The 16,114-nt window shown below is 31.9% G+C and overlaps 1 pseudogene; it reads right to left on the reverse strand.

The window, feature by feature from the left end:
- Window positions 1-2,831: 2,831 nt before the first annotated feature.
- LOC149568498 (heat shock 70 kDa protein 4 pseudogene) lies at window positions 2,832-3,450 on the reverse strand (annotated as a pseudogene).
- Between the last annotated feature and the right edge of the window lie 12,664 nt (window positions 3,451-16,114).

Consider the following 16,114-nt stretch of genomic DNA (forward strand, 5'->3'; position numbering starts at 1 on the left):
ATGCCATTAGCCCTTGTTCTAAGCGCTGATCTCTCCCCACCCACGCAAAGTACGAGGGGACAGGCCTGCGTACTGCAGACTTGTGACAGTGTACTGCCCAAGGGGGATGTGGGGGGGGGGGGGGGGGGGGGGCACGTGTGAAGTCTTCAGAGCTTAGTTGTTTTAGTAGGGGTTGTAATATAGTTTTTGGTTAATAACTTTTGGTAGATAATTGTTTATAGTTAGTAATGTTATTATGTGAATAGATGTCAAGGTTAGTTTTAGATTATATTTTTTAGGAAATTTTTAATTAGAGTCAATAATATCTTTTGAGATTTGTGAATATTAAAATAAATGTTATTTTGTTTTATTGATTAATAGTAGTTAGTGGTGAGTTTATTTTCATGCTTAATTTTTTTTTTTTTTAATATTATTTCCTTGGTCTTGTATATAATTCTCATATATTAGATTTAGAAATATGGTTAAGTTTAAATTAGGACTAGTTTTATTCGTTTTAAGTAACATCTTTAGTATTAGGGTATGGTAAATTTATTGTTAAAGTATAATTAGTTTAATTTAATAAAGTTTTAAGGTTATTTTATCTTTTGATTAAGGACTTCTGTTGCTAATTGTTAATAATTTTAGTTACATAGTTATGTTTAATTTTGTAAATACTAATTTAGTTAGTTTTAATTTAAATGTAATCTAATTGTTTTATTTTACCATTAAGTAGATTAAATTTATCTATTAATTGGCTATTTAAATAAGTTTTAATGTAGGTTTGATTGATTGATATTGCAAGTAATTTTAAATCCAAATTCATGTACATTGTTATTTAAGTAATTTATTATTGCATATCATTATAAGTTAATGTAATATCATAATTTTATCGATATTAATCTGATAACGAAAGTTTCAAAATTTTAGCGATGTTATCGTCCTCATGTTTAAAATCTTAGGATGTAATGTAAAGAACCTGTACTAAAACTTCTATCTCAATCATTTCAAACTTAGAGCATGTTTAATTATTAATTATTATTCGAGAAAAAATAGTTGTGTGTTTTTGCCCTTGTAGTCTGGGCATGACATCTAAGAAGGACTATTTTAATCATACAAAGAGTTGTTAATTTATCACCAACCTATTAGAAATCAATTTTGGAACAATAAAATACTATATAAGTTATAGCTGGTGTATCTATTCCAACTAAAAATTAATACTTAAATAGGTTAAAATATTCAAAAGTAAAATTGTTCAATCTGAAACTCATCTTTTTTTTTTTGTATTTTTCACTCTACACATTACAAATGAATTTTTTGTGTTGCCTTGAGGGATAGAAAAGAATAGACAATAATCATGCTATACACAAGAGCTAAGAATCAAATTGGAAATAAAAGAATCTTAATGGAAAAAAAAATTTGCGTTGACAATGTTCACTATTATGCGTACAACCACAGAAAGAGAGAATAATAATTGACAAGTCTAGACAATTCTCACTAACAAATATTTCCAAATTAGTAAATCCAAATTTTACAATTTGAGGAGGAAAAGCACCTACATGGTGGGCTTGGTTAATATCAGACACCATTTCATTCACCACTATCTTGTATAGTATTTGTGCTTCTCCACTTTTCTTGAATAGAAATTGTACATATGGGTGACCAATTTCTTTGTCTATAGGGCACCATTAAACGAATTATATGAACTAAGACTCTTTTTAGTGAACCCATGTTATATTTGAACTATTTAATTTCCTGAAGTTGATCAACCACTTCCATCATATTAGTCATGTCATCATTTTTAGTAGTAAGGCATCTAAAAGCTAGTTCAACCATCCTCCACACCATGACATTGATCTCCACCAATTTTGAATCTAAGAGAAAGTCTAGAGTCACATGAGTCCATGAACTAGCTTGTTAGTTTAAATTTGTTTCAGTCAAAAAATCATCTCTATAGGATGTCAAAGAGAAACCTTTAATAAATTAAATTAAGAGTGCACAACTTTATCTTTGCACAAAATTGGTAAATGATAGAGAATGCATATGTGGTGCTAGTCTAAATTAGATTATTTATTTTGTTAACATTGTGTGCTTATAGTTAAAATGCGTACAATTAAATGCAACAACAAACAACCCTCTCTAATTGAAAATAACACAAATTATAGATACATAACAGAAAAAAACAAAACAAAATCTGTAGCCAACAAACAGTGACAACTACATTAATCATCAATAACTAACTAGGCTGAACTGATTAGCAATTACTCCTAACTGAGTTGAGATAATTAGCAATAAAAAATAAATGAGCTATGAGATAATCAACAATATCTAAACATAATAATGCATCCAAATAATTGGTTAAACTCCTAGATTATGCTTATTCAATCATTTACAAATGAAAAGAATTCACAAAAAACCATGTCCCATGCGATGTTCAAATTCAAAACCCCTTTGAACCCATATATAATGTAAGAGGATTAATATATTCTATGATTATCAAAAGAGCATTATGCTGAAAGTATTAAAAATAACACAATTCACATATTTTGACACAACACATCATCAAAAGAGAATTATGCTAAAAGTATTAACCATTATGCCTGAGTAAAAACTTGCCAGATCACTTTAATAAATTCATTGCCAAAAATTAAATTGTGTAGTATTGATTTAATCAATGACCCATTCATGCATTAGAAAATCCTCTGATACAACACTGAGCCATAAAATGAGTTAAAACTTACATTAAAAATACGAAAAAACTTAACGGATTTAAAAGTCTTCAATAGCAAGATATACTAAATCCCTCTTGTAGGGAAAAAAGAGAAATTAACAAAAAATAAAAAAATATGAGTAGCTTAGTTGACCTCCTTGATCTTGGGGCCTGGGCCACCTGCACCTCTTCCAATAGACATAGAAGCCCAACCTCTATCATCCTCACTAGAAAATCCACCCATGCCTTCTCCACCATGATACATTTTAGCAATGACTGGGTCACAAACAAACTCTAGCTCTTTCAGCTTGTCTTCAAACTCTTCTTTCTCTGTCAACTGATTTCCATCCAGCCAGCTTATGGCCTCATCCAATGCATCCTCAATCTTTTTCTTGTTAGTTGGATCTAATTTCCTTGTAATCTTGTCATCCCTGATGGTATTCCTAATGTTATATGCATAGTTCTCAAGGGAATTTTCAGACTCCACCTTTTTCTTCAATTCTTCATCCTCAGCCTTGTATTTCTCTACTTCCTATACCAATTTTTCAATTTCATCTTTTCTTAATCTTCCCTTGTCATTTGTAATGATGATTTTTTTTTTGGCTTGTTGTCTTGTCCTCAGTAGAAACATTGAGGATACCATTGACATCAATATCAAAGCACATTGTGATCTTAGGAACACCCTTTGGAGCATGTGGACTGCCAGAGAGCTCAAATTTTCCCAGAAGGTTATTGTTGCTAAACTGAATTAGAATTGTACACATTTGAACTAGATTCAATACATTTTCCATTACACTTGGCTTTATATCATTTTATGATGTGCGTTGAGAGAACTAGGAAGCCCTACGTGCTGTTGTAGAGAAATCTTTGAGTTGAAGACTGTATATTTACATTTTGTAGTTCATTTACATTGGTTTGAGATTGGATTAGTTCCTTGGGGTTGGACAGAACATGTGTGTGTTGAATAAGATTGGACAGTACCTCCTTTGAGTTAAATAAATGGATGAAATCTTTGTTAATGCAAGTATGTCCCTGGGAGAGTAAAATGCAGTGTCTCTATATTCATAAATAATGGTCAAGATACGTTGCCAAACCAAGAAAGTTGCATTGCATGTTGTCAAAACTAGTAAACAAGCATTGCATATTGTCAAGGCCTATGGGGATATCTTTCTTTATAGGAACATGAATTGTCTTCGTAAACAGTTCAAGGTTATGGATGCACTAATAAAACAATGCTAATAAGGTGACCAATGATTGAATATTGAAAGCCTTTTGTGAACAAGTTGAATGTGCAGGACTGATCAATGTTCAAGGATGTTACGGTCAATGAATATCTAGAAAGAGAAGTACCTAAGAGTTGAAGAAGAATAGCAGATGAGTGGAAAGTATGGTAAGGGGATAGAGATGAATCAGTAAGGTTAAATCAGTGGTAAGATAAGTTTATTGAATCAGTTATACTGCCTCAAAAGCTTGTGTTTTGGAGTTGACTAATGTGTTTGTGGATATGGATGATTGTTCAAAGAGCATCGATGTGGAATTGAGACATATTGGGGTTTATTTATTTGATGGTAGAAGATACATCTGGAGCATGAGATATCCATTTGGGAAGGATGCAACATATGAAATGAGTCTGTAATTGAATATTGTAGAAAATTCTATAATAAATAAAGTTATGAATAGAAAAATTATAGATGGCATTATTAGGTATCAATTATAAAACTGCTACTCACTATAAATAGAACAATCTATCTCATCCAATGATTGAGACTTTTGGAGCCATATCATATTAATACAATGTAAATGCATTAGAAACAACAAAGGGGACCTTAGACAATCATGTAGAATGGTCAAAATAGGATAAATGACATGTTGGGAACCACAAAAAAATTCAAAATGCATCATTGGGTGTGTTTATTTGAGAATTATGGACACAAAATGAACTTAATAAATTGTCTACCAGTCATGGTCACATCTATGCAAGCATTATCCAAAGAGTTTTTGAAAGTTTTGGGGACATAAGTGCAAGTTGGCTGAGAAAATTCTAATGGTCATTTTGTAGTTGAATCTTTCAACTATAATGTATTTTTAGTGTATGGACCACATTTTTTGAATAGAGGAATTAGGAGTAATATTTCCTTATGAAGATCTTTTATTTTTTTATTTTTTTTCCCTGGAGTCTTTGAGAAGGCTTTGTGAAGATTTGAGTGGAGGCATTCTATAAATTTAAGGTATTTAAAGGCATTTCCTTGTAATTTTATCAAATATTGTTGTAAAAACCTTGGATTCTAAATCAAAATCAATTATAGAGTTAGGTTGTTGTGGATTTGTGAAATATTGTTCACATTTAGGTAAGTAGCTTTTGAATCAGAAGGTATGAGATGTTTTAGTTTGATAAATATATTTTTTTGTATTTGTTGCATTTATCTATATTTTTCTTTGATCAACTCAAGTTTGTAGTGCTTCATTATAATATTGGCATAGTTTTTGAATTTTTAGTTTTTACTATAATTTTTTCTCTTGTTTATCATGTAATTTTTGAAGTTCAAATTTTTTCCCCTAGCTAAGAATGCTACGTATCTCCCTAAATTATTCTTTTATTTATGTTTATATTTATATGGAACATTATGAATCTTAATTGGTAGTAAAATTCACACTTTTGAACATTGGATTTCATTGTAACAATTGAACCATTTCCTGCAAAAGTAGACAAAGCAATATCAAAATGGTGCCCACTGAGAATTCCATCATGAAATCAAGCATGGGACATTCAGATAGAACTACTAAAGATTCAGTTAAATGTACCCCTTCTTCAAATTATAGAGTAAGTTTTGATATGACCTCCAACAAGTGCAACTAAAGTCACCTTTTTTAGTAGAATTTGAACACTTCAACTGTTATCGAAGCCTCAATGGATATTCCAGCTCTACATGCACTTTCTAGCTCTATGAATAGTAATAACCAGACAAATCACAATTCCATAAAATTTGTTCCCATACTTCTTATTGATTCTAGCTATTCTATACCATCCTCTTCTTTCAAAATTGAAAAAGATGAAGTGCAAAGATGATCTAGATTGGCAGAGCTAGTGAAGGAGCAAGAGCATGATCTTAATCAACTAATCTTCAGCTTCAGCTTTGATGGCTTTCAAATTCCATTCCTACAATTAGATCAAATGCAATATACTCCTAATAGTAGTGACCCTTTCAAATATTACTTATCTAGCCTAAGTGCTCTAGGATATGTATGGAGACCTTATTAAATGGATTCAATTTGGACTTAAGAAGCTATGTACCCAAATAGTCTTTGAAAATACTAAAATAATTTTAAATAAAATTAAAATGATAGTTTAGAAAGGCTGATCATAAATCATCCCATTTACAATAAATTCGGGATTATATCAAGCTAGACAACATTTTAAAGAAAACAACTAATCATTTAAATATGTTAAACCCTTGCATCAGATGGTGCAAATACTAGTTTAGCTGATAAGGCTACTACTTGGGTGAATGCTTCACTAAAAAGAATCATGTTGTCACCATGAAATGGTCTATTTTATTGGCAATGAGATTAAGAATGTTCCTTAGGATGTATTCACAACAAATGGGATAGTCATCTATTTGGAGGGGGAATAAGGTTGTCTCAGTTTAGTGAACATAGGCTATTTTTCTTGTTGAAAATAGTCTCTCCATCAACAAGGACTACACTGCTTATCATCAACATAAGTTAAAGTTTTCTAGGGAATTGATTGAATAGAGTCATCTTTATCAATGGTGATAAAAGGAACAACTTCCCCATCTAAAATCCTTTATGGCTCGTTTGTCTCTGTAGTAGAGATTGTGTAGGACTTTAGGTGCTTATCATTTTTGTGTATTCTAAATGCCTTAAAAAAATAGGACAATTCACCTCTCCAACTCCCACAACTAGATTCACTATTCCAACATTCATAGACTCTAAGACTCCCTCTATTCTTGAATAATTTTGGAAGGGAAAAATGATAATTGCAATTCTCTTTTCTTCTGTAGCATTGTAAATATATCTTTATGTTTTTAATGTTCTTTTATTCTATAGAAAAGGATCTAATTTATGTGTTAATTATTTGACCTGAGTTGACTCACTTACAATCATAATTTTTGAACAGTGGTGTCAAACTGTGAGGCCTCGCCCCGACCCTTCATAGCCTTAGTTGTTACTTTATATTTTTGATACTCACAACTCGAGATGTCGAGACATTATCAGATACTTGAACATATCATATTATTTCATGTTGTGTGATGTTATTTTCAGATATTTGATGTCCGTCATTTAATGTTTTATGTATATTTATGTTGATGAAAATAATTAAAAGGTAGGATTAACATTTTAGTTTAAAATATTTTAAATGGTTAAGAATTGAATGGGATGAGAGGAACCCTGATTTTTTTATAGATGGATGTTTTAATTTATGTGATTCTTGATACGTATATATACATATGTACATGTGATTTTTGGGACTATTGATGTGTGCAATGAGTGTGCAGATATTTTAGTCAAGAAAGCTGACGGAGGGATAGAACTGATCCCTATGTGCTAATTTTGGAAACCTTGTTGTTCGTAATTCAAGTATTTTAACTGTGAGATGTATGTATTTTCTTTCTATGTTCAATGAATGTTAGTGTTTGTAACTATGTTTCTTTAGTGTCGCTTGACACTCGTGAATTGTTTATATTCTTCTACGTGCTAGCTAGGGTTAGCTATGTAACCTCTAGACCTAAGTCAGTTTAAGTTAGTGTCAGTTTGCTAATTGGGTCCTTAATCAAGTTTAGTCACCCTAATCTGGATTAGTGCTTAATCTGCATTTTAGAGTGTTAGTTGGTCCTTATTATTTCTTAGCTTTTGTTTGGCTCTAAACCTATTCCTAAGGCTTTAAAAAATGAAATATTTATAACCAAGGGGTATGGGTATGGGTTGGGGGTCTTTTCCAACCCCTAAGCCCCTTTTTTTGACTTTTGAGATCACTCAAAAAGTCTCATTTTACCTTTGTGCGAAATTGCAATTAGTTACCATGAGTTGCCTTACCTCACCTCCACTTAGTGTTTAACCATAGTGTGGGTTGAGTTAAGAGTTTCTAGAATTTTAAGTGGATGGGAGAAGTTATTGATCCTTTTGGTGGTTGAGTTGGAGGCTTATTTAGAGGCCCTTCTTGGAGTAGTGGAGGTTGTTACCCAATCTCTACATTTAGAGAGGAGTCTTGGAAGATTGAAGCAAGGAAGGGAAAAGCTCTACTCAAACTTGTTCTTTTGCTATTAACTCTTTGTGCAGGTAGGAATTCTCATCTCCCTTGTTTAGATTTTCATGTTTGTTTCATGCTTATGCTACCTTGTTTTTGTTTGAATGCTTATATGTTTGTGGGTATGTTGGGTTGATTCGAAAACCATGTTATTTTGAATGATTTCCTTTCATGTTTATGTTTGCAATTTTGAAGCTTTCTTGTATGAGTGTTTTGGTATTACTCACCCTTGGATAGGGTAGAAGTGACCAATTTTGGGAAAGGTCTTTTTAGTTGGACTCCAACCAGTGCAGAGTCTCTTCTCAGGATGAGAAGAGGGAGAGAGGGTAGGGTGTTATGGGACCCTACCTGTTAGCACAAACCACATATGATTTTTGGCATGTAAGAATGGAAGAATGAAAGTTCGTGATTTATAGCCTCGATTGAGCACCTGGTTTGGTGTTGTGTCTGACATCTCCTGTTGGAAAAATCCACCTTTCTCTAGTTTTGATTCATTGTGACTCCTATTGTGTAAACCATGTATGAATATGCATGGTTGATTGTCTCTTGGTTATGCTTGGTTGTCACCCGATCAGATTCCGTTCCCTCCACAGTTCTTAGAAATGTGTTGCAGAAATTGATATGGAAACCTTGATGAGGGTCATGAAGGAAATTTAATTTAAGTGTTGTAATTCAGGATTGAAATCCTATGTAATTTGTATCTCAAAACCTTGTTGTAATGGCAATGATGCCGAGTTTTCTTCCTGGTTCTTTCCCGGCTGAGCCTTTGAATTAGGTTTGCCAATAAAAATGGTGATTGAGTAATGTTGCTTACCATGAGATTTAATTGTAATTTTTCAATTATATGGATGTTCATTAAAAATATAATGAATGATGATGGTTTAATTAAGCAAAATTTTCAAGTTCCTTATATGTTCAAAATGAAAATTATGTTAAGGAAAGAAAATAATGGCTATGGTTGATTTATTGCAATTCAAGTTGTATAGGAGATCAAATAAATATGGTGTTAATGTGCCACAAACTATTGTACCCATGTTTTAATTCTATTAAAAAATATAGACCAAAAAAAAATATATACTTTGCCTTGTAATTCTATACTTAGAAAAATAAGACAAAAAAAAAAGTGTTCCAAGACAGCAAAAACTCTCTGGTTTTTGTATGGGGAGCAAATTTAAATCCTCCCCTTGAAACAGAGAATCTTTAAAAGATTCCTTAAAATATCTTTAATATCTAAATTATGTTCTATTTTAATTCAAAAGAATAAAAGATAAAAGATATATATATATATATATATATATATATATATATATATATATATATATATATATATATATATATATATATATATATATATATATATATATATATATATATATATATATATATATATATATATATATATATATATATATATATAAATAAAATGAAACAATATCTATTCTTACCTATATTACTTTTTGTCTTCAATGCTTTTACATATCCCCTTGAGGTTTGAAAAGACTTATGTTTTAAAACATAAAAAAATCAACAAAATGCTCATGAGAGTTATGCCACCTTGTCCCCTTATTCTGACCTTGTGATGCAAATGCTCTAAATTAAAATTACATTCATCTAGCTAGTTTACACCTCCTAGTTCACCAAAATGATGGCTCAATTACATACTCCTATTTTTTCGGGATTTACACGAACACTGATAGTGGAACTGTGAGAGTTGGAACCTTTATTTGACCCAAATGGGTATACAAAAATGAAAACACATGAAACAAAAACTAAGTCTAAGTATATTTTTTTGGGTGACACAAGATTGCCCTTATACCTCTGGATGCTCCTGCATCAGACACCTAGGGTAGATTGAAAAGTGACCCTGTCACTTTATGAATGGTAGAGGAAATCCCAAATGGGAAACCTCAGCTGCTAAAATCCAAGTTGAGTCCTCAATCAGGCATCCTTTCCACTTCACCAAATACTCTTCATACTGCCTATTTCTGGTACTCCTACCCACACGAAGATCTAGAATGTCTTCTATCTCCTCCTTCTTAGAAGTAGGAATTGGACATGGCTCTAACACTGGCTTGTCATCTGCACCATCGTCATGATACTCTATTAAGTCTGCAACGTTGAAAATAGGAGAGATGTGAGTACCATCTGTCAGCTCCACCTCATATGCATTTCCTGAGTCATTTTTCTTCAGAATTTTGTAGGGGCCAAATTTCTTCATTTTCAGCTTGTTGTAAGTACCGGATGGAAATCTTTCTTTTTGTAAGTGCACCGTGACTAAATCTCCTACTTGGAATTCCTTATGTCTTCTCCTTTGATCAGCCCTAGCTTTATACTTTTGATTCGTACGTCATCAGTGGTATCAGAGTAAGAGTTTCTAAGTGTGCAGACAGATCACCGAATGTGAGGCAGTTTGTACCAGGACCTTGAGTTGGGTGAATTTTGTCAAGAAGTTTTTGATTGTGTAGACAGATCACCGACTGTGAGGCAGTTTGCATGAAGTTCTTGTGTTGCATGAGATTTGTCTTCTGAAGACTTGATTATGGAGAAGAGAAAGAAGAAGATGACTTTTGTGATTGGATGGATTCTGAGGATTCCTTGACTTGAGAAATTTAGAGCAAGAAATCAACAATCATTGCTAGTTGATTTGCATAAGCAAGTGAATGAATTAGAAGCTAAGTTGCGAAAACGAAGAGCATGTCACCAAAAAAGGGATGTTGATAATTCCTTGGATATGGAAAAGATAGAAGATCCAGTGGAGTATCAGACATGTGATACAAAAGAAGAGCAAGCGGATGAAGAGGAAATTATTTGCGAACCTAAAGTTGAAGAAGATGAATGAGAAGAGGAAGAGCATGAAGATGACAAGATTTACGAACCTGAAGTAGATCAAGATGATTTGAAGATTACAGCAATGGAGGAAACATATAGTGCCTTTGTTGGAGATCAAGCAAGTGAATAAGTTACATGCATTGTTGACAACATGAGAGAGGCAAGCGAAGATGAAGATGTCAAACAGGTAAATTCTTATGAATCATGGGATGTTGTCTTTGATATGAGTTTAAAAGATATTGATGATGGTTTGCATGAGGATCTTGTTAGTCATGTGTGGTATGCAAAGAAAGATTGGTATGGTATTGTTAGGTTTATTACAGGTGTGATTAATTCAACAAGATTGGATGAGGATGAGAGTTATACTTGGATAGAGTTCATTGCGAAGGAGCATTTTCAGTAGCAAACAGTTGTTCCAGCTAGGTGTTAGAAAAGAAGAAAGAAGGAAATATATTGGCATCAGATACTTGTTCCAGTTATGTGTTGGAGGAAGAGAAAAAAAAAATCTGTCAATAGTGGCTACTTCATTTTGTGAATCCATACTCACAAAATATTTTTCCTACCATGGGAGTCGGATGCAGGAGCATCATGCATCAGCAAAAAAAAATGTGGAAGATTTGCATGTTGGTTTTCTTGTCCCTATTAAGGTGAAAGCTTGTGGTGAAGATGAAGATGGTGGTATATCTTTCTTTTGGCATCAAAGTGTGGGACACACTTTTCTATCTACCAAGGGAGTCTGATGCAGGAGCATCTTGCATGGGAAAATTAAATTAAAAAAATTTTAAAAATTTTAAATTTTTTTTTTTTTTGGAGGAGAGAGGAAGTGACAAAAATAGAAGGAAAAATAATAAAAAAATAAAATAAGGGAAAAAGGAGAAAAGAAGAATTAAAAAAGGAATTTCTATTTTCGAGGTGCATGGGTGGCATAAATAGGAAAATAGTTGTTATTCTATTAATCGAGGTGTGTAGGTAGCATGTTAGAAGTTTGTGGAAAGTTCTTTGAATCATGCATTTAATATTTGTTGTGAAGGAAATGCAATTTTCTAATTGGGCCACATGGTGGTGCTTAGTTGTATTTAGGTGGAAATTCTAGAAGGTTGTAGATATTGTAGAAGGTTGTGGATATTCTAGAATGTTGTGGATAAATCATGCCTTGGGTGGTAAGTGCCTATTTAAGGAAGGTTTATGTTCATTTGTAATCAAGCTCTTTGGATGTAAAAGCTCTTCAAGTAGAAGCTCTTCAAGTGTAAGCTCTTGTAGTGAAGCTCTTTGAATGTAATCTCTTTTAAGGAAGCTTGAGAAGTAGAAGTTCAAGAAATGAAAGTTCGAGAAGTAGAAGCTCTTCAAATGAAATTTCTTGTAGAAGCTCTTAGTGAGCAAATCTCTCTTATATAGTAATAATTTGGAGTCCTTTCATTTGGAGAATATTGTAATGAATTGCAAGTATTAATGGATGCTTTATGAAGCATTTTGGTCATCTCTCTCTATCTCCATATTGTTGCATCTTTGGTTGTGAGTTGGTAAGGGTGGTGCAGCCCGTCATCACCTTGTGCAGTGGTTAAGTCTACTTGGTTTGCGCTAGCCTTGTCTTGTCCTAGCTAAGTTTCTTTTAGTATGGCTTGATTTAAGTCTTTGCTTTTTTTTCCTTGCCATTTATTTTGGTTACCTTTCTTTTAAAAAGTTGGCCTGCACATGATTTAAAGGCTTGGTTTGCACCCAAGTTTGATTGGGGAAAGCGCTGTCCCAAGGATAGTGCTTGGGAAACACTCCTGGCGAAGCGCTACCCATGATTGTAGAGTAGGATTATGTTAGTATAGGATAGAGTTAGATAGTGTAGTTAGTATAGGTGTTAGTGTTAGTAGCTAGTTTAAACTTAGTTAGTTGTAATTAGTTTTGTTTATTAAAATATTTATTTATTATTTAGCTTAGTATGTGTTTTTATTTTAAAGTTTTAAGTTAGTATTATGTTAAAGTTAATTTATATTCATTTAGTTAGTAAGTAGTTAATTTAAGATTTGTTTAAGATTTTTATTTGTTTTGTTTTGTTAGATAGTTTATATTAGTTTATGTTTTATTTAGTTAGATTTTTATTGAATTTAGTTATTAAGTTAGTTGCTAATTATGTTTGTTTAATTGTTATTTATTTTAAATTTATTTAAAATTTTTTTTAAATATATTTAGTAGTAATTTTAGACATTTAAGGTTTTAGCAAACTTATTGTGAACTATTATCTTGTTTCATTACATTAGTATATGTTAGACAAATAGAAAGTGTTGAACTATTTTTCTTTATCATCTAGTCAAAATTTAAGTGTAATTTATATTGTTAATATCTTTTGAAATGTTTAATTCTTAAATAGCATTATGGGTTCAAATAAAATTGAGATTTGAGTAAAGTTAATTTAAGTATATATATATGAATGGGTAGACATGATATTTCTTGTAATTAGTTCTTGATTAGATATTTCAATTAATTTTAACCCAAATTTATTTAAATTGTTATTTGAATAAATTTAATATGTTATTGTGAAGTTAATGTAACAACGTAACTTATGATCAATATCAATCTAATAATGAAAGTTTCAAAATCTTAACGATGTATTTCCTCCACAAGAGTTTGCAAACTTAAGATGAGTTGTAGTGAACCTTCACTTCTATTGCAAGTAATTAGATTAACACTTAGAGCATTTTAATTATATTTATAAAAAAAAAATTAAAAAAAATTGTGTGTTTTTGCCCACATAGTTTGGGCATGACACAAACTTCTCAAATTCTTAGATAATTGTGGTTATCCATGCCTTCATTGTGATTGGAGATATGAAGGAATTTCAACAACAAAAAAGAGTAGCCTTGCTTCAGATTTTTTGTGGACAAATAAACCTTTGGATGGTATTGGCTCAGTTACTTCCATTTCATTTGAGGATCTAGCATGCTCATCCATCAAGGAACATTCATTGACAACTAAAGAGGTAGTTCATTTATACATAAAAACTTGTTTTGATTGCTTGCTTCAAATTAGAGGAAATTTGTCATGTTCTTTGATTGACAGACACACATATTTTGATACAAAATTTTCATTTTCTATTCTTAATTATTTTGTAGAAAAAAAACCTTTATGCGACAATTTGCGAGTTCTAGGGAAACAAGACTTTATGCATATACCGAAGTATGTTTCTCTTTTCATGTTTCTTACTAAAATTTTAACCCCATATTTTATTTTTCAAGTATGCATTTTATAGATATTAATGCATATATATAATAGAAGTAAAGGAGAGTTTTCCCTTTTAACTATGCCATCAATTATGAATAATATTGTATCAAATTTTGTAGTTCAAAATTTAAGGAACATATGCAATATTGTGTGGATCATGCAGAAGAGATTAGCAAGCCTGTAAAAGTGAAGGCCTTAATTTCTAAAATGAAGGGTGTTATGATGGACAATATTGAGAAGGTAAGCCTACTTGATCAAATGCAATATGGTATAAATATGATTTAAAAGTCTATTTCTCAGTATGTTAGGAAATTTTTGTTAGCGTGAGTTGTGATATTTTCTTTTGTAGTAATGTGGTTGTGCTTTTTCTTTATTGATACAATATTTTCAAAGCACACAAACTATGTGCTAAGAGCACAACTATTATAGAAGAATCATATTCAGAAGAACTCCATGGAAGTCACTAGTAAAAAAAGTAAAAATAAATTACCAGTCTAGGCATGGGAATTTGGGTATGCTTGTAGGGTCATATATATATATATAAATAACCCTATATAGATCATATAAAGTCTAGTTATTACTCTCTCTTTTTCATTCTCCTTGTGCTCTCTTTTATCTCGATGACAGATCACACTGTCATTTGAAATGTTGATGTAAAAACTTTCACACAATGACATCTAGAAATAATAGCTAGATATTTCATGGATTGTGGAGATTTGTTAGCATTAAGAGGAAATAAGTCTAAAACACTATGTGAGATACATATAATATAAATAAATTTAGATACCATAAAAATATATCCCATGTAGAATACAACATCTTCAATCTTCAGCAAGGGGCTAAAGAAAACATCTAAATGGAAAATGTTATATACATTTTAGATTAAAGATCAAGAGCTATAGTTCTAACAAGGTCTATTTAGAAAGAAATTTTCCAAAGACCTAAAAGGGATTTAATGTAATTATACAAGCTTTTGATGACATAATGTAAGATGGCTATGGAGGTTTTTGTGAGGCCTCGCCCTGACCCATCGTAGCATAGTGATACATTACCCTTATTTTGTTATTCACGACTCGAGATGTCGAGACATTATCTGATGCTTAGAACATATTTTATTATTTCATGTTGTGTGATGTTATTTTTAGATATATTTGATGATTTTCATATAATGTTTCATGTATATGTATGTTGATGAAATCAGTAAAGGTAGGATCGAGGCTTTGATTTAAGATATTTTAAATGGTTAAGAATTAAGTAGGATAAAGAAACCCTTATTGATGTATGTTTTAATTTATGTGAATTTTTGAATACGTATACATTTATGTACATATGATTTTATGGGACTACTGATGTGTGCAATGAGTGTGCAGATATTTAGCCAAGAAACCCTACAGAGGAACAAAACTGATCGCCATGTGCTAAATTTGAAAACCTTGTTGTTCGTAATTCACGTATTTTTATTGTGAGATGTATGTATGCATCTTCCTTTCTCAGTGAATGTTAAATGTTCGTAATTATGTTCTTTCAGTGTCGCTTGACACTCGTAAGATGGTTATGTGCTTCAGTGGCTGTTTAGGGTTAATTGTTTAACCTTTGGACCTATTATATTCCTAGATTTTATTTGACTCTAAACCTCTTCTTAAGGCTTTAAAACTTGTTTTTTTTCTAACCAAAGGGTATGGGTATGGGTTAGGGGTCTTTTCCAACCCCTAAGCCCCTTGCTTTAACTTTTGAGGTCACTCAAAAAGTCCCTTTTTGCCTTTGTGCAAAAATTGATCATGGGTATCTTGAGTTACCTCACCTCATCTCCACTTGGGGTTTAACCATAGTGTAGGTTGAGTTAGGAGTTTCTAGGGTGGCTAGTGGGTGGAAATAGTTATTGCTCCTTTTGGGTGGTTGAGTTGGAGGCTTATTTGGAGGCCTTCCTTGGACTAGTGGGTTGTTACCCAATCTCTACTTTTAGAGAAGATTTTCTTGAAGCTTGAAGAAGGAAAGGGATACTCTACTCAAACTTGTTCATTTCCATTACCTCTTTGTGAAGGTAGGAAATTCTCATCTCCCTTATTTAGATTTTATATTTGGTTTCATGTTCATGTTATCTTGTTGTTGTTTCACTGTTGTAT

Source organism: Cupressus sempervirens, chromosome 3, assembly GCF_028749045.1.
Source record: "Cupressus sempervirens isolate cs-2001-9-10 chromosome 3, ASM2874904v1, whole genome shotgun sequence".
Taxonomy (NCBI): Eukaryota; Viridiplantae; Streptophyta; class Pinopsida; order Cupressales; family Cupressaceae; genus Cupressus; species Cupressus sempervirens.